Source organism: Camellia sinensis, chromosome 10 (assembly GCF_055761805.1).
Source record: "Camellia sinensis isolate YWXY chromosome 10, ASM5576180v1, whole genome shotgun sequence".
NCBI classification, from domain to species: Eukaryota; Viridiplantae; Streptophyta; class Magnoliopsida; order Ericales; family Theaceae; genus Camellia; species Camellia sinensis.
Genome location: NC_138970.1, coordinates 169,059,344 through 169,082,888, shown reverse-complemented (window position 1 = coordinate 169,082,888; position 23,545 = coordinate 169,059,344).

Sequence of the window (23,545 nt, the reverse complement as noted above, 5' to 3'; positions counted from 1 at the left end):
CAAAGCGTCCGTTCAGGGTGCCTTGGATAGGCCGATGCATCAACTCAAAATGCCTCCAAGTCTGCTTGGCTCTGGCTCTTCTAGCCATTTCTTTGCCTTTCCTCACCCAGTCCTCTTTGGTAGGCAAATAACCTAAGCCAAAGGTATGCGGGTTATGCGGCACTTCAGCCGATACTGTAATGCCCTTCCGGCCACTTTTTCCTAGTCCCATCCCAGGGATGTGCTGGATCTTGTTCATGAGGTACCCAAACTGTGCACTGACATATAACCCCTCATCAACAGCTAAGATGTTCTGAACAACCCGGGCCTCGACTAGGGTAAATCCCGATAGGAACACATCCTCCGTGCCATGCTCGATTTCCAAAATCGGTGTAGACACCTCTGGTAGCGAATAGATTGACGAATTCCCGAAAACAACAGCCACCCCCTTCCCGTGGGGGTATTTCAACATCTTATGTAGGGTGGTAGAGACCTCCTTCTCCTGGTGCAACCATGGCCGTCCTAGGAGTAGATTAAAGGTTGCGGGAACGTCCAAGACAAGAAAGTCAATCTCGTGTTATCCTAGACCAACCTGTGGCTGGATCTGTACAATCCCCATCACCTCTCTGCTAGTATTGTCGTAGGCTCTTATCACCTTGGTAGTTGGCAGAAAGTCCGTGGGCTTCAACCCGATTGCCTATGCCGTCCTTGACGGGCTGTAGACGTCCCTGAATGCCCCTGGAGGGAAATCCCGTTCTGTTCGTTCGGGCTCACTGCAGTTCAGGACTCAAAGTCGCGGTCTTGTATCTAATCTCGCAGAGTGCAATGCAAGACCGATGAATCATCAAAGAGTCCAAATCCGGGAAATCATTTTTGAAAACATATTTTTTTGAAAGAAGTGCCAAACAAGGCCTAAATATTTTATTTTTGGGGAATTTAGGAAACCTTGACTCATGCCTAAGGCCACGTGTCCGTCATCACCAAAGTTGCCTCGGCTTGGGAACTTGGGTACGATTGGGGAAGGTCACTTCGTGAGCACCCCCGCTCGCCCGATCAAAGATCGGCCTCTACTAACCATGATATCTAGTTTTGAAAACATTACGCGTTCTTATTCTGGTTATTAGCCTAGATTTACTATGTGATGCGCACAACATACAAGTATAGACTGGATCGCCTGAATTGGAACAAAACATTTCTTGTTTGTTTTTTAAAGCGGTTTGCTACTCGCAAGTAGGCTAAAAATACAGATTTTGCCACCCTCAGGTGGGCTTAGAAAAAATGATTTTGCCACTAGCTGGTGGGCTTAAAACTCACAGTCAATGCATTATTCCAATTCAGATAATCCAACCTTCACCCACAGGCATTCAGACAGTTATATCACATAAGCGCGTAGCCTCATGGTAAGCATGCTATCATGGCAGCCACTCACACGCATGCAAGGATGCTAAAGCACAAACACTTACCAAGTACTCCAAGCCAAACATAGAAGCTATGTTAGAAATCCATGCATGATCCTAACTATACAGAAATGCCAAATGCAATACATGCAAAAATGCAACTACAATAGGCTCGGCTATTCTAAGAATGGCATATGAGATGCTACAGCTAACACATATTCAATTTGGAATTGAAATACGATGCAGTTAGTATGATGCGCCGAGCGCGGTGCATGCAAGACAGATAAATGGATACAAACATGCGAGCATAAGTATGCTAATTGAATCATGCCCTAATCTAACCATCAAAAGCTGATAAATAAAAGGGAGAAAGACGTGGGGTTGGAAGACATGCATCACGCACACGCACACTTATTCCAATTATGCTGTCGCCCAGAGGGTCCAAATAAATAATTACAGTCCGAATGAATGATTATTACAAAACCCTATTTAATTAACAAATTAACTAGGAAAGCAAAGTAAACTAGCATGCTATGCTACGTACAATGGATTGCCTCAGCTCTGCTCGGAATGATGGAGGGTGTATGCATGCTCAATTTGCCTTGTCGGTAAATTCCATCGCGATGCCTTGACTCGCCTTTGTTTGCAATTGAATCCAAAAACTTGCACAAAGCTCTGAGAGGCTGAAACTCCACTCTTGGAAGCTGTGGGAAGGCCACCGACCAGCTATTGGGCTTGGAGACCACCCACCAACCAGTTTATGTGGGAAAAACCAAAAGGGGTGGTCGGCCTGCCAGAAAAGGTGGTCGGCCGACTAGTTCCTGCCTCCAGTTTCTAGTTTTTCTGCAACAAAGGCAAGAGAAAGAGAAATCAAGGTATTTGCAACACATGTGTGCACGACCACTCTCCCCGTCATTGCACAAGCTCTAGGGAGTGTGGTCCTTAATCCTTGTGCCACCAATCACGCATCTCGATGGATGATGGTCGAGGAATTGAATTGCACGACTCGATGTGAAATGAATGCACATATGAACGCAACAAGGCCTAGACTCCATCATGGATAATCCGGAGCGTCAGCGACTGGGAATCAAGGCACGTTTCATCAGTTGGGGTACGAAATGTCCCTCGTTTCCCGTGTTTGGACTAAACCCTACTCCAGACACAATGCAATATGCATGATATGCATGAATGCAATTCTAACATGCAATCCTAGATGCAATGCGACTGAATGACGCAAACATGCAAGGGATGAAAATGCAAACATGCACCAAGCATATACAATGCTAACACTACATGGCATGCATAATGCTCATGAACTAAATGCGACTAACAACCTATGTCATACTCAATGCGACGAACAACCTAGCATGCACGATGCAAGGAATGACATGGCATACAAAATGCTAACCACATAACATGCACAACACATTGCAACATGGCATACACAATGCAAGGTGGACTTAAACCAATATGAGTGGACCTCAGCCACACTCAAATCAGTGGCCATATGATGGAAATGAGACAACCGAAACACATGCAAACATATACGATGCAAGGGACCGATCCTAAGGCATCAAATGCCAGTCTACCAAAGCATGGTAAAGGATGAAACATGGTATAAAATGGCACATGATACGGCTCTGAAATGGCATAAAATATGGTCCCGAAACATTCAAATATGGTACACAATGCAAGCTAGGGGGCCCGGGTACCAAAACTAGTGAAGTGCGTCACACTAAAGGTACCCAAAGCAATGCACCAAAGGCAAAACCAACCCCAAACAGACCCTAGGCAGGTCTGAAACAGTGGGGAAATGGCCTAAAATGATGGCTTAGAATGCAACGAAATGGAGCTCACTCAATGGTCCGAAAACAAGGCATACAAGTCCGACTCTCAAACACATTTAAAGAGTACAAAACATGGCAATACGGCATTCAAACAAGTTCTGAAATATGATGTATAATGAGCCCAAAACATGAACACACCTCAGTATATGCATGGAATGAACCTCGAAACTCAAAGTTAAGCATGGGTATTGAACTACAAGCAAGCAAAACCAACATTATTCAACCATGAGACCCAAAAACAGAGCTAGGGAAGTCCAAAATAAGCACAATATCAGTTTAAGGCATGGCCAAAAAGTGTTAAAATCAAGGGTCAACAAAGCATGTAAAAGAAAGCTAGTGAACCATGGGTTACATTACAACTATATGGAGCATATGAAGGCTTACAAAGCCAACAAAAAATAGAAGTATGCCATGCCAAAATATGCCCAAATAACCACTGAAACTCAGTCAATGCATGCAAGAATGATGGGCTCCTTTGAAAGGCCAATAAGTGGGTTGTTCTACACATGCATGATGGATACACACAATGGAAAAACCACTTCTGGACATCCTAAAACCCACTAAAAAGAGCCTAAAAGGGGTCTAGGAAACATGCAAATAAAGGCCCCTTTGAGAGGCCTTGAATGAGATTGTTCTACACATGCATCAAAGACACAAAATATGGCCAAAAGGGCCCTGGACAGAGTCAAGGCAGACCTTGAAACTCACAAATAATGGCTTGAAACAAGACTTCTCAACATGAAAAATGGAGCTCCTTTAGAAGGCCAACAAGGCTAGTAAAGAGAACAAGGGGTAAGAGGGTCACCCCTCTCTGATTGTAGGGCTCAAAAACACATCTAAGCCACTGAAAATTCACTGGATTTCAGTGGCTAAAAGGCCAAACCAAGGCCAACAAAAATGCTCTAATGCAAAATAGCTTTGGTCCAAAATGGCATATGAAGTTGAGATTTGACTCTCCCCTTGCCAAAGAAACTGAACTTTTGCCCTGCACACCTTTCTCCACCAAATGAAACATCAGTAGCGCCCAATTCTTAAGGGTGGTCAAAAGTGGGGTGTCTGCAGTTGCCCCTCTTTGACAGAACTCAGAAGGCAAGAAGTGACGAGAGTGAATGTCAAAGCCCAGAGACGACCTATTTTTGACAAGGCCGAAGACTTGGACAAACAAACAAAGTACAGACAAATAAATGGTTGAGCTCGCAGGCAGCCTACGTATCCCTTTGCATGGAATCAAACCAGTGTAGTTTTGGGGCAGGATGCAAAATGTTATATAGGAAGATTTTGATAATTGGACTTATACGCTACGCGAAGCCTGTTTGAAAAGTGGACTTATACGCTACGCGAAGCCGGTTTTGAAAATTGGAATTATACGCTACGCGAAGCCGGTTTGAAAATTCAAGATTTATGCAATGCAATGTAGTAACTACAATGCAATGTAAAAGCTAGGAACGGAAGGTACCTTACAGGGGCAACCGGCAATGACTTACCTCGGCAATGTCCTACCTTATGCTGATGTGGGAATCTTCCCCTTCTTCTTGGTTGAACCGCAGGTACTACTTTTCTCCCAGGCCATGGTCGCAGCTTTCCCTATTCTCCAACAGGGTGACAGACTAGGTTGATTCGGTATCCAGAATTGAGGCGCATACACATGCTATCTCAATCTATGGGGTTGCCGTACAGATTTCAAGCCGAGGATATACCCCTGGGTATTTAAACCAGACTTTAGTCTCAGAAATCCCGAACCTTTGCGTTCTAGGCACGAGCCATTCGAACTCTAGTTTCCACTGTCTCAGTTGGTCTCCTAGGAACTCACAGCTAACACAGGCAGGTGGCTATACCAGACCACAGGAAGTCGTTCGGGCACGACAAACACCAAAAGAATTGCACCTTTAGAAGATTTAAGGTCTCCTAGACCAGAGGGTGCACAAGACAGTGCGAATAAAGATGCAGGATTTAAGGTCTCCTAGACCAGAGGATTTAAGGTCTCCTGGACCAGGGAGTGCACAAGATAGTGCAGATGATACAAAAATACAATGTGCACAAGACAGTGCGATGCAGAGTGAATGCACAAACCAGTGCTAAACAGAAGCACAAAATAGTGCGATGCTAAAGGTGTACAAAACAGTACGAGCAGGGTGAATGCACAAAATCAGTGCGATACAGATAAGGTGCGCAAGATAGCGCGATGTGATATGCAAAGCACAAGACAGTGCGATTGAGATGCGCAAAATAGCGCGAATGAATGTAATGCACAGGACAGTGCGATGCGCAAAATAGCGCGAATGTAAACTGCACAAAACAGTGCGATTGAGGTGCGCAAAATAGCGCGAATGATAAATTGTACAAAACAATACGATGCGCAAAATAGCGCGATGTGATATGCAAAGCACAAGACAGTGCGATTGAGGTGCGCAAAATAGCGCGAATGAATGTAATGCACAGGACAGTACAATGCGCAAAATAGCATGAATGTAAACTGCACAAAACAGTGCGATTGAGGTGCGCAAAATAGCGCGAATGATAACTGCACAAAACAGTGCGATGCGTAAAATAGCGCGATGTGATATGCAAAGCACAAGACTGTGCGATTGAGGTGCGCAAAATTGCGCGAATGAATGTAATGCACAGGACAGTGCGAAGTGCAAAATAGCGCGAATGTAAACTGCACAAAACAGTGTGATTGAGGTGTGCAAAATAGCGCAAATGATAAATTGCACAAAACAGTGCGATGCCCAAAATAGCGCGAATGTAAACTGCACAAAACAGTGTGAATGTAAACTGCACAAAACAGTGCGATGCACGAAACAGTGCGAGTGATTTGAATTGCACAAAACAGTGCGAGTGAGATACATCCACAAGATGCACAAGACAGTGTTAGTGAGATACAAAGTGTAAGTGCACAAGACAGTGCGATAAAATGCATCTTCTATGCAAGTATGAGGGCATTTTCTACGCAAAAGATACGAGCATTTTGTATGCAAGTATAGAAACACATTCTATGAAATATTGAAAGCATATTCTATGTATGAGACAAGCAAAGCATATTCTATACGGAATCGAAAGCAAGCATATTCTATGCATGAATCATAATGATGCGTGGCACGCATGCAACAACAGTGTATATGAAAGTTCACATTCTATGCAATAGAGGAGTATCAAATATGTACTCTGGTGCCTCTGATTTGCCTCTTATAGGACTTTGCAACACACTCAGCTCAACAAGGGCACACCCTGTTCATATTGGCGAGAGATAGCATCTGCATGTGAAACCCTCGGGTGCTACTTGGACTGTCATTCTGACTTGAAGCAGCCTTACACTTGGGGTCGAGATACACTCATACTCCAGAGGAAGGCAAGGCCTGACAAGATGCACCTGGAATGCAGTCTCGGATTTTGCTAAAGTTGAAACATGCTGAGATGCTCCAAATTTTTCCTCTTTTCTTTTGCTTTGCAGTCCGGAACCTAAATAGCTTCAGAGAGGTCCTTGTTTTACTATTCTGACATGACCTGGGTTGAACCCTACGGCTTTATGAAAGAACCAATCCTGTTTTGCACAAATGTGGAGAATGACACGGCACTCTGAGCACAAAACGATTTTTGAAATTGAAATGAGAAAAGGGTTCTCAACCGGGTATTGAGCCTACAACTGACCACAGCCAAAATGACTCAACAATGGAAAACAAAGGTAGAACAACCTAAACACAACTCAACAGAGGAAAAACAAGGTAAAATGACCTAAACATCTGTTGACACTCACATGACTCAAAACTAGAATCGAGACAAACAAAAACCCACAAACACAACACTTAACTGTGTTACAAAGGCAAGAGACCTCTCGATGCTTGTGGAGCCAGTTTCTCCGGGTATTGTTTCCCACCATTTCTTATTTGTGATTCTCACATCACTCGGCCCTCAGGCTCGGCTTTTCTCACAAAACCCTTTTCCTCGCTTTTTCTCTCAGCGCACATCCCTCTATTCTTTAATCTCTCATTTTTTATCCCTCCACTGAGTGGTTGATGGATAAACAAAAAGTTGCGGGCTCATGCCCAGCATTATCAACTCGCGGCTATTTCTTCCGATGACGTCTAGTCGATGCCCCGGATGAGGGAGTAGAGTATCTTGGTCCATTCCAATTCGTGCTTCGCACTTGGCTTGATACCTCGTTGCTTGGAGGATGAGAGAGCTTTCAGCCTTTTTGTTGACAGTTTCAGCTGTGCCCTTTTCTGGCAGGAAGAGTGCCCTTCTTGGCAAGTATGGTGCCCTTTCTGGCTATTGCATTGACAACAGGGAAAAGGCAGGAAGCCTGACTCATCTGTGCCTCTAGTTCATCATTTTGACCATTTTTGTTTTGGTTTTTCTACTAAAACAATTTGACCAATATTAGAGTTAAATTAACATGCTTGTTCGATTTTCTGATTTGAAATCATGCAAGTCTGGTTATGAGCACTGAAAATTTTCCTTTTTTGGGTCCAAGAAATGGTCCAATTTTGAAAAATGGAATACTTTTCGAGAAAATCAGTCAACCTCATTAAAAATTCTCAAAAACTATTTTTGCAAACGACTACTGCTCAACGAGCACAGAACCTACTCTTGAGATGCACAACCTTAGATCCGAAGGAAAATTGCCCCCTGCTTGAAGGACACTGCATGGCAACTGAAAGTTGCCCCTAGTCTGAATAGCACCGCAACACATTGTATGGCAACGGAAAGTTGCTCCTTGTTTGAATGGCACCGCAGCGCATCGTAATCAGTCTTCAGAGTGACGATCACAACCGAACTCTCAGATACAGAGAAGACAAAGATGACCAAAACCATCACATGGACACAATCGATTTGGAAGTGTTTGTGGCTGGACTTCAGGACGAAGTTGTCTACATATCCCAAACATGGGAATCAAGCCTTACATAGTTCTGGGTTAAGATACACTCATGTATTTAACCTCTCCTTTTGCGCTCCAACTTTTGCCAAGGCCGCCGTTCCGGGTTTTCAACCTTGCCAGCTCTGTTCTTCTTTTCTTTTCATTTATTTTCTTCTTTTTTCATATTTTCTTTTTATTTTCTTCATTTTTCTTCTTTTCTCTTCTTCATTCTTTGCATTCTTCTTTTTTTCTTTTTTTTTTGTTCTTTTTGTTCTTTTTCTTGCTCTAACTTTTGCCTGGGTCACCCTTCCGGGTTTTCAATCCAACGAGCCTCTAAACGGTAAAATTGTAGCTTTGTCCATGTCAAATGGTTTTGAGATCCTGAAGTCATCTGAATCCAGGAGAATGGCTGCTGTTTGCTGACGGTGCAGGAGTCCATCCAAAGGGGGGCTGAATCTGCCCCCAGTGTTGTGGGTAGGAACTCAGTTATCCTTCAGCAATACTTTCTTCTTTCCTCCCTTTTGGGATTCGGCATTCTTGCCAATCTTTGTTAGCTTGAGAAGCATCCCAATTTTTTGACTCTTCGAGCACATCTGACATCTTTGCCCCTAGTTTGAGGGCTTTTGACCTAGCTTCGCAAGCTTCCTTTTGATTATTTCCGACCTCCTTGCCCCTAGTTCATGGGCTGCTTCAAATCTGGCCACACAGGCCTCACATTGTAGTTGACCGTTGAACATTCTAAATTTCAAGTTCAAGGTTTGAAAGTGAGGGGTCGAGTCTCGGGGCTGAGAGCGATCCTAAGCTGCACAATCTCAAGAGCGATTCCACACAAGTCTTCGCAGGACTTCCGCAAACATTTTTTGAAAACTTTTAAGAAAGCGACTAATCGCTCGCGCTGAAGATAGTGTAGAACCAATCTGGATCAAGCCAGGATCCTTCTCGGTACTCTCATTAACAAACATGATTTCATTCATTAAGGGCTTAGCATGCCTCTCTTTCTCTCAATTGATAAAATTTTTACAAATCCCGAGGAATTCTTTCCTCTTCGTTCTCATCATAGTGTTCAAAAGGGTTTGAAAAACTTAGGTCAATGCAATGAGTTCGAGGCACAGAAAAGTAGGCGAAAAGCACTGCCATTTCTTTCAGAAATTCTGGCACAACTGGCACAAGGCAGAAGCGAACACAAGAATGTAAAAATCACTGTTGTTCATTCAAATCTGTTGGCATTACTGGCTCCAAGGCAAAAACAGACTCAAAAGAAAACGAAAAGACAAACACAAAACAAGCTAGTGATGTCCGAGGTAACACCCCCGAAATCACCCTACTCCAACAAAATAAGACTGACTCGGTACAACAAGATAGACCCAACTGACACAGTAAGAAAAGACTGACTCTGTACAAAACAACAAGATTGACCCAATACCCAAGTCAGAAAGTACAAATTAACAACATTCACAAATGTGCTCAAAACAATGCATGGCATCCACCATATCTGGAGTAAACTAAGCGCCATCCGCAGGCGGTTCATCCCCCGATCACATGGTCACATTATCTCTCAAGTTCATCGATCCAGTACCGATAGACTTTGCAGGACCTGACGCGAAGATGACCTTTTTATCAATCAAATCTTATATTTCATGGTGAAGATGAAGACGCATGTCAGTGTCATGGCCAGCTTGTTGATGAAAGACACAGTACTTCACCGGGTTATGGGAAAGAGGAAGTTTATTCAGTAATGGTTGCGACTCCAGGGGCTTCAGATGCCCCTTTTCGATCAGGACCCCCAGGGCCATTGACAGAGACATGTCCAATGGGGTGAACACCCTCTGGCCCCGAGGTGGGTATTTGGCAGGTTGTGAGCTGGTCATGTTGGATGTACCAGCGAAAGGGTCGGTAGGTGCTGACTTTTGATGATCTCTTTCGAGTGTAGGATTGGGGCTGAACGGGGTGTTTCTGGTATAACATCTCTTGTCTCAGCTTGCCCCTTGATTCAGACTACCCCCAACTTGAGTGGCAAAAGTATCATCCACAGTTTTTGCAACCACTGCAAGCACTTGCTATTTGTTTAGTCCTTCGGCCTTCAAAGCCTCAACAGCCTGTTAAAGGTGTTCATGGGGACCAATTCCTGTCCCTATCCTGTTCTTACCACTCGCCCCCACTTTGCCAAGGGATCGATGTTCTTCAAATGCAACCCGTCCCAAGATTGGGGAGCCTTTTATCATGAAATTCCCAGTATGTGATGTGGTCAATGAGGGAGCCAATGTCTCGGAGGCCAGATTTGTCACAGTTCTCTGAAGATCTTCGATCATTCTCTTCAGCTCAGAAGTAGTTGGTTCACGAGTTTGAGATGATTGGAGTTCAGGTGTACCCATCATGCATAAGTCCATGCTTTCCAGAATGAGCACCTCAGGCTTAGTAGATAGGCCGGGGTGATGTATATGTTGGGGTCGAAGGTGGATGGTAGTATATGGATGAGATTGAGGTGGGCATGAGATGTTTGGTCATTGGGGTCTGAAGGTGGAGCTATCGTCCGGTTGTCGATGAGATTTTGGACCTCATGACGCAAGTGGTAGCAACGGTCGGTGCCATGACCGCGCTGCTGATGGTACACACAGTACTTGGAGGGGTTATGTCTTGCTGGGAGTGGGCCAGGCAGAGGTTGAGGATCAAGGGGTTTGAGATACCCTTTTCCCATCAAGATTTTTAGTGTGCTAGTCAGGCTCATATAGAGGGGGGGAAAGTTCTGCCTTGAGCTCGGGCAGGGCTGGCGGTTTGTAGGCTTGGTTTGGCAAAAGGGTTGGTTGTGGCAACTGTATTGATTTCGGTGGGTTTGGGAATAGCGTTACTACCAGCACTGGTACTCCCTGAAATCACCCTCCTTGTCGGTTCACTTGTTCTGGGAATGATCCCACTGTTGAACGCATTCTCGATCTGAACCCCCAATTCATGCAAACTTTTGAAAGTGAATAGCGGAGCGACTATCAACTTTTGCAACATATCATGCTCGAGGTTTTGCACCATCATCTGCACTTGATCCCTCTCAGAACGGCGACAATCTATCATCTGTGTTGCCTTTGCTCTCCATCTCAGAACAAATTCCACAAAAGGCCCTGTTGGGTTTTGGCGGGTTGCTTCAAGCTCTTGGATGGTCATTTCAACTTGGGTGTTGTAAGAATACTGATCAACAAAGGCCTCAATCAATTCTTCCCAGTTTTTGCTTCACTGTATTCTCCAACTTGGTGCACCAAGCGGCTGCTACACCCGATAGGGTTCTTCCATATAGAGAGAGTTTCTGTGGCTTAATCAGATCCATCGGTTTCAGGATATCCAAGAAAAGCCGGATATGTACCATAGGATCTCCATACCCGTCGAAACGATCAATATGTGGCATTTTGAATCTGTCTAGGAGCCGTACGACAGCCTTGGTGTACCTATCCTCAATGTCGGGAATGGAGTTAAGGCCCTTTGCTTTTTTGAATTGCTTCTCAAGGTTTGCGATTTTCATCGCGGTCAGATCGACGTCACTAGCATCAAAGGGATAAAGCCTCTCATTAGGCTGCACCAGGGGTCAAAAAACTCAGACTTGAGCCAGCCCTTCTCAAGGATCTGGACCCTGCAAATCTTCAGCTGGCGAAAGTGGGTCAAAGTTCGACTGGGGTCCCAAAGCTGGATGTGAGGTAGATGCCCCAGATGGGCGTTGCGTTTCAATACTGGTCTCAGCTGCATGGCAGTTCCCTGATTTACCGCTGCTATCACGGCCATAAATTCTTCTGAACCCTGTGCCATCACAGTCTGCTGAGTCTGAACAAAGGTCATGTGATTGGCGACTGACGGATCAGATGAACTGGTGAGCCCTGACTGGCCCTTCTTTACCTTGCCTCAGCAAAAGAATATTGGTTGCCCATGAATTGAATCTCTGACCTAACAAAGTCTATCAGCACTAGTCCAATGTACCCGGGAGATATCGGAGCCTTCTGAGGCTATGGTTCCAGGACTACCCTAGCAAAAGAGAAAATAGAGAGCGTCTCAGCCTAATTTCACCAAAAACAGATATGAGCATAGCAGAATGACTGTGTCCTCTACTGAATTTTGTCCCAAAATTCTACCTATAAGCTGATACCCTCAGGTAAAACTGATTGCCCCAAAATACTGATGCTGGTGCCTATAGGCCTGATACCCAAATTTGGAAACTGATGCATGCATTCCTGTAGAGGCACACTCTAAAAGCACATAGCAAGCAAATGAGAGCCAAAACACCCCTATGGAGGGGTAGGGTTTCCCTGTCCTATTTTGTCAGGAGCTAGGGTTTTACTATGCATACAGCTGTTTCAAACAACCTATAATCGGGTGAGCAACCTGTCCTAGCTTGGAATGGTCACTATGGATTCCGAATATGCGCCAGGTCGAATGGTCAAAAAGGGTGCCCTGGTAAAACCGGGGTTTGTGTTCCCGTCGTGGCAGAGCCCGCAACCGGTCAGCCTCATGGCACGCCTCGCAAAGCGAGCCTCCAGCAAACCGTTCAGGAATAGCATACGGCAAACACGGTGTCCTAGGCGCACCAATGCAAATGCAATGCAAAGAAACACATAAGTGTAGTCAAAACCAGATATCATGAGTTCGAGTCAAGTTCTCTAACTCCCCACCAAGGTCGCCAGAAACTGTAGACCTCCCCGAACGCCCCGGTAGGGAAATCCCGTTCTGTTCATTCGGGCTCACTACAGTTCAGGACTCAAAGTCACGGTCCTGTATCTAATCTCGCAGAGTGCAATGCAAGACCGATGAATCATCAAAGAGTCCAAATCCGGAAAATCGTTTTTGAAAACAAATTTTTTTAAAAGAAGTTTCAAGCATGGACTGCTTTGCCAGATACAGAGTCGCCGCCTAAATATTTTATTTTTGGGGAATTTAGGAAACCCTAACTCGTGCCTAAGGCCACGTGTCCGTCATCATCAAAGTTGCCTTGGCTCGGGAACTTGGGTACGATTGGGGAAGGTAACTTCGTGAGCACCCCCGCTCGCCCGATCAAAGATTGGCCTCTACTAACCATGATATCTAGTTTTGAAAACATTATGCGTTCTTATTCCGGTTATTAGCCTAGATTTACTATGTGATGTGCACAGCATACAAATATAGACTGGATCGCCTGAATTGGAACAAAACATTTCATGTTTGTTTTTTAAAGAAGTTTGCTACTCGCAAGTATGTTAAAAATGCAGATTTTGCCACCCTTAGGTGGGCTTAGAAAAGATGGTTTTGCCACTAGCTAGTTTGGTTAAAACTCACAGTCAATGCATTATTCCACTTCAGATAATCCAACCTTCACCCGTAGGCATTCAGACAGTTATATCACATAAGCACGTAGCCTCATGGTAAGCATGCTATCATGGTAGCCACTCACACATATGTAAGGATGCTAAAGCATAAACACTTGCCAAGTACTCCAAGCCAAAACAGAAGCTATGTTAGAAATCCATGCATGATCCTAACTATGCAGAAATGCTTAACACAACACATGCAAAAATGCAACTACAATAGGCTCGGCTATTCTAAGAATGACTATAGACACCCCATTTTTGACCGACCTTAAGACTCAGACGTCACTGATTGAGCGCTTCGTGATGTTGCATATCGTGCTCGTTCAGAAGTTTCAGAGTCTCGGCTGTGAGCCTTGCCTCCGGACTTCCGGACTCTTTTGTGCTTTGCCTCGGTTTGCGAACCAGGCTCTGTTTTCTCTGTTTTCTCTTCCCGAAGGAAGGGAGAGGTCCCATGGATCATCTCTTAGTGGCCGTAGGCTACGTTTCGTGGTCGTAGGCCATTTTGCACGTTTGGAGTCCGGTTTCCGGTTTTTCGGAGCCGTTGGCCGTGTGCCTTGGTTCGGGACCGCTCAACCACCTCCGTTCGCTCCGATTTTGGCATACATCTTGTTTGCTCCCTTTTGAGGGACACTGTGGCCCGAGAAACCGACTTCGTGGTCGAACATCACTCCCGGTGCCTAACAGTCAGTTTTCGGGGCCTCAGGCTGCGCGTTTCGGCCCCCGAACCTTCGTTCTACATTGGTTTTGGTTCATTTTTGGCAGGGACCTCTGTTTCATTGGTAAGAAGGCCGTAGAAGGGTGGGAGGCCAATAATTGTTCTGTCAGCCAACTTTATCCCTTCATCGCCCTCCGTCACCCGATTTTCCTCACTTCAAAGCCAATGTTGACCATCCTTGGGCCATTTTCTTGCACCCTAAACCCCATATTTGTGATGTGCACATCTGGGAGGCCACCAATATTTGGTGGCCGGCCAGTAATTGTTGTTGAACCTTTTGAACCCCTTTGAAAAGTGGGTTGTTCTCTCTCCTGGTTCACTATTTCCTGTGTTTAACCACAGGGTTGTGTTGTGCACACATGGGAGGCCCTCTTTCTGTGGTAGCCGGCCACTAATTCTCATTGAACCTTTTGACCCTTGGCTGGCCGGCCATGGGAAGTAGCCGGCCGGCCACCTGCAACCTCAATAGCTGGCCGGTCATGATCCTTGCACCCTGTTCCTTACAGCTGTATATTCTGTTTCCCCCCAGATTGTGTATCCGGGGGGGTGCATTTTTGGGGGGAAACTTGTTTGTTTTCCCTCCATCTTTCCCCCCTTTTTCCCGCTTCTCTTTCCTATATAACCAGCCTCCAGCTCTGGTTTTAGGGGTTGAAAAAATTACCTAAGAGCTTTGCATACATACACCTTCCTCTCCCTATCTTCCAAGCTCCAAAACTCTCAAGTTCCTACACCCCTTTCTTCACCAACCCATAGCTCCACCCTTCCATCCTTCATTCCAGTAGCTTGAGGTTGTTCTCCATAGCTAAAGAGCCACCAAACTCAAGCCAAGAGTTGCCAAAAGATTGGTCTACAAGGGTAAGTTCCATTTCCCCCTTTTTGGTCCATATTTTGCATGCTTTCTTAGTCATTCTTGCTTGCTGTTTTAGGCTCCGACCCACACTGGAACTAGGCTTATTGTGAGCCATTTTTCATGTTTGTTTAAGGGTCTCTCACTGTTTGAGGCCTCCTTGTTGCACTTACTTCATTACCCCTCTTGTATGCCATTTTCTTGTGTAGTATTTTTGGCCCATGTATAAACTGTTTTGAGGCATGTCATAAACTGTAAAGTGGCTTATTTTGAGCCCTTCTTCAACATTGTTGAAGGGCTGATTGCTTTTCGAGGCTTTCATTTATAACTTTCCTTTATATCCCTTTTTTGGCTCCATTTTTGCATGATTTATTAGCCTCTAGTGCTTCTGTTTTTGGACTCTGTTCAGAACTGAAAACGGCCTTTTTTTGACCCTCTCTTCATGTTTTATTAAGGGCCTTTCACTGTTTGAGGCATCCTTTATATACTTTGTGTTATATCTCTCTTTTTGGCCTTATTTTGCATAGCATTTTGAGCATTCTTGCATACTGTTTTGCGTTTGTCCATCAACTGTAAAGTGCAATATTTTGGGCCCCTCTTCAACATTGTTGAAGGGCCCCTTTGTGTTTGAGGCCAGAAACCACCACTAGCTTCCTTGTCCCTCTTTTGGCCCATTTCTTGCATGAGAGCTTAGCTATACCTGTGTTGTTTTTTGTGGTTTGTTGTGAACTGTAAAATTCTATATTTTGGGCCCCTCTTCAACATTTTTGAAGGGCCCTCACCTGTTTGGGGCCTGAAGCTGTGACTTGCTTCTTTATCTCACATTTAGGGCCATTTTTGTATGTTGGTTTAGCCCCATTTGTGTTCGTTGTTTGGCCTTCCTTAGAACTGTAAATGTGCTTATTTTTGGGCTGTCTTGACTCTGTCTTTACATTCCATTTTCAAATAATGCATGTTTTGTATAGCTATAGGCCAATGCACGTGCCTAATTTCATGTTTCGGGTCGCATGTCATGCATCGGGTGCCATGTGTTTATGATTCGGGGCTGTTTTGGGTCATGTTTTGTTGCTGAAACTTACATGTTTGCATATCATATTTCATGCCTTGCCATGTCTTGATAGAGTGGCATTTTGTGCCTTAGGGTCGGTCCTCGGTTTGCGAGCACGTGTGCACGCATCTCGAGTTGTCTCATTTTCATTTCATGGCCTCTTATGTGAGTGTGGCTGAGGTCCACTTGTGTTAGTGTAAGTCCATTATCGCATTGTGTATGCCATTTCATTCCATAGCGTTGTGTATGCTAGGTTGTATGTTAGCGCATTATGTATGCCATGTTATCTCGTGCATCGTGTATGCCATTTCATAGCATGTTGCATGTTAGGTTGTATCTTAGTTGCATTTTATGCATGTCATGCATATTGCATTGTGTTTGGGATAGGAGTTAGCCCGAGCACGGGAAACGAGGGACGTTTCGTACTTCGAGTGACGGAACGTGTCTCAATTCCTAGTCACCAACACTCCGGATTATCCATGATGGAGTTTAGGTTTTGTTGTGTTTATATGTGCATTCATTTCATATTGAGTTGCACAATTCGACCCTTCAGCCATCATGCATCGAAATGCGTGATTGGTGGCACGAGGATCGAGGCATGCATACATTTGTGAAAATACATTGCCATGCCCCTTTCCTGCTCTCTGTTGCAGCAAATCAAGAATCAGCAGTCTTCCGGGGCTTGGCGCGCTTTCCAAGAACCATTACAAAACAGAGGCTAATTGGGGCATCGCAGTGGATTTCCGTGCCAAGCAACCCGAGCATGCATCATTCATCATCCGGAGCGGAGTCGAGGCAGTCCTCTAGCTTGCATGCTAGTTTATAGCTTTCTTAGTTAAATTTGTAAATTAATTAGGATTTTGTAATTATTTGGACTGTATTATTTATTCAGACTGTATTATTTGGGACTGTATTATTCTTTCGGACCCTCCGAGCGAGGGCATAACTGTAATAAGTGTGCGTGTGTGTGATGTATGTCTTCCAACCCCACGTCTTTCTCCCTTTTATTTACCCGCTTATAATGGTTAGATTAGGGCATAAAGTATGACAGCATGTTTGCATCATTCATCTGTTTTGCATGCACCGGGCTCAGCGCATCGTACTAACTGCATTTGTATTTCAATTTCAAAGTTGAATACTTGTTAGCTGTTGCATCTCATATGCCATGTTTAGAATAGTCGAGCCTGCTATAGTTGCATTTTGCATGTGTTGCATTAGGTATTTCTGTATAATTAGGATCATGCATGGAATTCTAATTAGCTTCTGTTTTGGCTTGGAGTACTCGGTAAGTTTTATGCTTTAGCATCCTTGCATGCGTGTGAGTGACTGCCATGATAGCATGCTTACCATGAGGCTATATGCTTATGTGATATAACTGCCTGAATGCCTGTGGGTGAAGGTTGGGTTATTTGGATTGGAAAAATTCATCAAATGTGTGTTTTAAGCCCACTAGATAGTGGCAAAATCATATTTTCTAAGCCCACCCGAGGGTGGCAAATCCATGTCTTAGCCTACTTGCGGGTAGCACCATCAAACCATTTTCAAACAAACAAACATGAAATGTTTTGTTCCAATTCAGACGATCCAGTCTATACTTGTATGCTGCGCGCATCACATAGTAAATCTAGGCTAATAACCGGAATAAGAACACATAATGTTTTCAAAACTTGATATCATGGTTAGTAGAGGCCGATCTTTGATCGGGCGAGCGGGGGTGCTCACGAAGTGACCTTCCCCAATCGTACCCAAGTTCCCGAGCCGAGGCAACTTTGGTGATGACGGACACGTGGCCTTAGGCAACGAGTCAGGGTTTCCTAAATTTTCCAAAATAAAATATTTAGGTGGCGACTCTGTACTTGGCAAAGCAGTCCATATTTGGCACTTCTTTCAAAATCTATTTTCTCAAAACGATTTGCCGGATTTGGACTCTTTGGTTCAGATTACGAACCGTGACAATTTGAGAGTCCTGAGCTGTAATGGCCCTAAATGAACAGAACGGGACTCACCCTCCCGGGGCGTTCGGGGACGTCTACAGTTTCTGGCGACTCTGCTGGGGATTTAGAGAACTTGACTCGAACTCGTGATATCTATTTTTGACTACATTTATGTGTTTCTTTGCATTGCATTTGCATTGGTGCGCCTAGGACACGGTGTTTGCCATCTGCTATTCTTGAACGGTTTGCCGGAGGCTTGTCTTGTCAAGGCATGACCATAAGGCTGACCGGTTGTGGGCTCTGCCAATATGGGAACACAAACCCCAATTTTACCGAGGCACCCTTTTTGACCATTCGACCTAGTGCATATTCGGATCCATAGTGACCATTCCAAACTAGGACAGGTTGCTTACCCGTTCATAGGTTGTTTGAAACTGCTGCGTGCGTAGTGAAACCCTAGCTCCTGACAAAATAGGACAGGGAAACCCTACCTCAACATAGGGGTGTTTTGGCTCTCACTTATCTGTTATGTGCTGTAAGAGTGCGTCTCTACAGGGAAAATGCATGTATCAGTCCACAAGTTTGGGCATCAGGCCTGCGGGCACCAGTTTAGTAGTTTGGGCATCAGGCCTGCGGGCACCAGTTCAGTACTTTGTGATTCAGTTCACCTGAGGGTATCAGATTTGAGGTAGAATTTTGGGGGCAGAATTCAGTAGAAAGCACACTCATTCAACTAGGCTCATGTCTGTTCAGGTGAAATCAGGCTGAGATGCTGCATGTTTTCCCTTTTGCTAGGTAGTCTTGGAACCATAGCTTCAGGAGGCTCCGATATCCCCTGGGTACATTGGATCCGTGTTGATAGACTTTGTTGGGTCAGAGATTCAGTTCAAGGGCAATCAGTGTTCCTTTACCAGAGGCAGGGTGAAAAGGTCAGTCAGGCACAGACCACTAGTACAGCAGCTACCAGCTCAGTGGTCTTTGAACAGCTAGGTTGAGATTTCTGAGCCTACTGCAGACACAGGTATACCAGTTGCTCAGTCAGATCAGGGCAATATGTCGGGTCAGGAAGAGATGGTGCGCCAACTCCAGGATAGTATGAAAGCCATACAGCAAGATGCTATCCGTCAAGCGGAATTCACCAAGCAACAGGCTGTGGTCATAGCCTAACAGGCAGAGACAATTGCCAGGTTAGAGCAACAAACTGGAGTATCTACTTCACACCAGGCTCCTCCCCCACCAAGAGTTCCCATACTCGGGGAGGCAACCCACGTCCAGGATGATACGGACATTCTGGGCGGGCCAGGTCCGCCCACGGTGCTACCCCAGCTGTCTAAAACACCCACCAACCTACCAGACTCCCCCTTTGAGTTTGAGACAGACCCCACAGCATTGAAAGTGAGCAAGCTTGAGAAATTGTTCAAAAAGTCTCAGGGGGTCCGCTCTATTCATGATATAGAGGACGGTTATACTGACTCAGTGGTGACCTTGCCGGAGCGTTTTAAAATGCCGCATATCGATCGATTTGATGGCTCTGAAGACTCGATGGTGCACCTCCAACTGTTTTTTGATATCTTGAGGCCAATGGGTTTGACCACAGCCCAGAAATTGTCAATATTCGGCCGAACCCTGTCCGGGATAGCCGCAATCTGGTATGCAAAATTGGAGAACTCTGTGAAACAGAACTAGGAAGGGCTGGCTGAGGCCTTTATTGCTCAATACTCCTATAACACACAGATCGAGGTCACGACTCGTGATCTCAAAGTCACCCGCCAAGAGCCAAAGGAGGGTTTAAGAGTTCGTGACAAGATGGAGAGCAAAGGCCTCAATGATGGCTACAAGGCCTTCCTACAAAGATCAAATCAGGATGATTGTTCGGAATCTGCATGGCAAGCTGCTGCAAAAGATGGTCGTTCTACCTCTGTTTACCTTTCCAGCCCTTCATGAAATAGGGGTTCAAGTCGAGGATGCCATCAGACAAGGGATCTTTGCAGAAGATAATGAGCCTTCGAAGAGAAATGTTGCTTGTAGTTCCAATGCTACTACTGATGGTAGCACAGCTACAAAATGCTCAGAAGTAGACACTATCATCACTTCCCTCAATGACCAAGAACCAACCACTTCAACTCGGCCCCAAGCCCGAAAGTTCCATCCTCTTTACATGAGTCTCTCCCAAGCTTTGAAAAAGCTGCAAGAAGAAGGGCACCTAGAACTCCTAGAACCCCAACCCCTTCCAAATCCTCTTCCACCAAGATATGACCCAGCTAAATACTGTGTCTATCATCAACAACACGGTCATGATACGAACCGTTGCATCCGCCTCCGTCATAAGATTTAGGATCTTATTGACGAAGAGACCCTAGCTCCACCAAAAGGACCTCAAGTTAGTACTGATTCATCACCTCCCCATCTCAACCTCATCCATACACTACCATCCACCTTCGACCCCAGCATATACATCACCCCAGCCCATCTACCCAAGCCTGAGGTGTTCATTCCAGAAAGCATGGACTTATGCATGATGGATGCACCTGGACCCCAATCATCTCAAACCCGTGAACCCACTACTTCTGAGCTGAAAAGAATGATCGAAGATATTCAGAGAACTGTGACAGATTTGGCCTTCGGGACATTGGCTCCGTCATCAACCACATCACATACCAGGGAGTTCATGTCAAAAGGCTCCCCGGTCTTGGAACAGGCTATATTTGAGGAATGCCAATCCCTTGGCAAAGTGGAGGCAAACGGTAAGAACAAGGTAGGGACAGGCATTGGTCCCCATGAACATCTTCTGTTGGCTATTGAGGCTTTGAAAGCCGAAGGACTAAACAAACAGCAAGTGCTTGCAATGGTTGCAAAAACTGTGGATGATATTTTTGCCACTCAAGTTGGGGGCTGTTTGAATCAAGGGGTAAGCCGGGTGAAGGGTCGTTGTATCAGAAGCGTTCCTTTCAGCTATAATCCTGCACTCAGAAGAGATCAACAAACCAAGCCAGCACCTGCCAAGCACTTTGCTGGTGCGTCCAGCAAAAATCCACAAACTTTGAAGTACCAACCTCGAGGTCAAAGGGTCTTCCATGCCCTCCACATGCCTTTGTCCAAAGCTTTCCAAATCCTTATAAGACAAGGCCATCTCAAACCCCTTGAGCCTCGGCCTCCCCCGAATCCTCTTCCGGCTCCGCATGATGCTACCCAATATTATGCCTTCCATCAACAAACCGGTCATGGTACTGACAATTGCTCTCGTCTTCACCACGAAGTGCAAGATCTGATTGACAATGGGGTCATTGCCGCGCCAAGCTCTGCAAAGTCTATCGGCACTGGATCGGTGAACTTGGGGGATAATATGACCATGTGATTGGGGGATGAACCACCTGCGGACGGCGCTCGATAAACTCCAGGCGTGGAAATGGCACGCACTGTTCTGAGCAATGTGCAGATACCAGTTTTTGTGCTTTCTGACTTGGGTATTGGGTCAATTTTGTTGTTTTGTTTTGAGTCTGTCTTTTTGTTTTGAGTCAGTCTCTTTTGTTTTGGGTCTGTCTTGTTGTATCGAGTCAGTCCTGTTGTATAGGAGTCGGGTGATTCCGGGGGGTGTTACCTCGGGCGTCACCATTTTGTTTTATGTTTGTCTTTTCGTTTTGTTTTGAGTCTGTTTCTGCCAGGGAGCCAATTGTGCCAATAGATTTTTTGAATAAAATAGCGGTGATCTTCACGCTCTCGCATTTGCTTCTACCTTGTGCCAGTTATGCCGGAAGTTCTGAATGAGACGGCAGTATTTGACTAAAGAACTCTGTCTTTTCTGTGCCTTGAAACCATTGTATCCTAAGTTTTTCAAAACTTTTTGAGCACTGCGGTGAAAACGAATAGGAAGGAATTCCTTGGGATTTGCAAAACTTTGATCATTTGAGAGAAAGAGTGGCGTGCTAAGCCCTTAATGAATGAAATCATGCTTGTTAGCGTGAGTACTGAGAAGGACCCTGGCTTGATCTAGACTGGTTTCACACTATCTTTGGCGCGAGCGATTTGTCGCTTTCTTAAAAACATTCAAAAACAAAATGTTTTGCGCGGTCCTGTGAAGACCTGTGTGGAATCGCTCTTGAGATTGTGCAACCTAGGATCGCTCTCAGCCTCGAGACTCAACCCCTTCGCTTCCAAACCTTGAACTTGAATTCAGAAGGTTCAACGGTCAACAACGATGTGAGGCTTGTGTGGCCGGATTTGAAGCAGCCCTCGAACAAGAGGCCAAGAAAGTCAAATCAAAAAGATCAGAAGATCAGAAGAAGCTTGCAAAGCTAAAACAGAAGTACCCCTCAAACTAGGGGCAAAGCTATCAGACATGCTCGAAGAGCTGAAGATGAGTCCTCTTGCAAATCAACAGCCACTCTCCTGGATACGGATGGCTTCGAAACCATATAACCATTTGGCATGGACCAAGCTACATTTTTACCCTTGAGAGGCTCGCTGGGCCGAAAACCCGGAAGGGTGACCCAGGCAAAAGTTAGAGCAAGAAAAGAAGAAAAAGAACAAAAAAGAAGAAAAAGAACAGAAAAGAAAAAAAAAAGAGAAAGAAAGAAGAACAAAGCTCGCAAGGTCGAAAACCCGCAACGGGCGCCTTGGCAAAAGTTAAAGCCTAAAAATGAGAGGTTAATACCCGAGTGTACCTTAACCCCGAACTACGTGAGGCTTGATTCCCATCTTTGGGATACGTAGGCAACTTCATTCTGAAGTCCAGCCGTAAAACACTGTGTCCATGTAATGGTTTTGATCATCTTTGCTTTCTCTGAATCCAAAAATTTGGTTGTGTTCGTCACTCTGAGGACTGACTACAATGCGCCGTGGTGCTATCCAAACAAGGGGCAACTTTCCGTTGCCATTCAATACGCTGCAGTGCCGTTCAAACACGGGGCAACTTTCCGTTGCCAGGAAGCTCTCTTCAAGCGTGGGGCAATTTTTCTTCGGATCTGAAGTTGTGCATATCAAGAGCGGGTTCCGTGCTCGTTGAGCAGTGACCGTTTGCAAAAATAGTTTTTGAGAATTTTTAATGAGGTTGACTAATTTTCTCTCAAAAATTATTCTATTTTTCCAAAATTGGACCATTTCTTGGACCAAAAAAAAGGAAATTTTCAGTGCTCATAACTTGACTTGCATGATTTTAAATCAGAAAATTGAACAAGCATGTTAATTGAACTCTCATTTTGGTCAAAATTGTCTTAGTATAAAGCCAAAAACAAAAAATGGTCGAAATGATAAACTAGGGGCACAGTTGAGTCAGGTGTTCTGTCTTTTCCCCATTGCCACAATACTTGCCAAGAAGGGCACTCTACTTGTCGGAAAGGACACCGTATTCGCCAGAAAAGGGCACAACAAAGGGCAGAAAGCTCTCGCATCCTCCAAGCAACGAGGTATCAAGCAAAGTGCGAAGCACGAACTAGAATGGGGCAAGATATTCCACTCCATCATCTGGACAGATCTTATCACGTCCAAACTCCCCAGCAAAGCATCATCAACTGATGTTAGCTGCAGATTTGCTACACACCCAGTTGTAGCGCAACCTTTCCGTGGGAGGAATTCACTAGCTGTGAGCGGAAGAAAGAGAATCTAGCAGAAT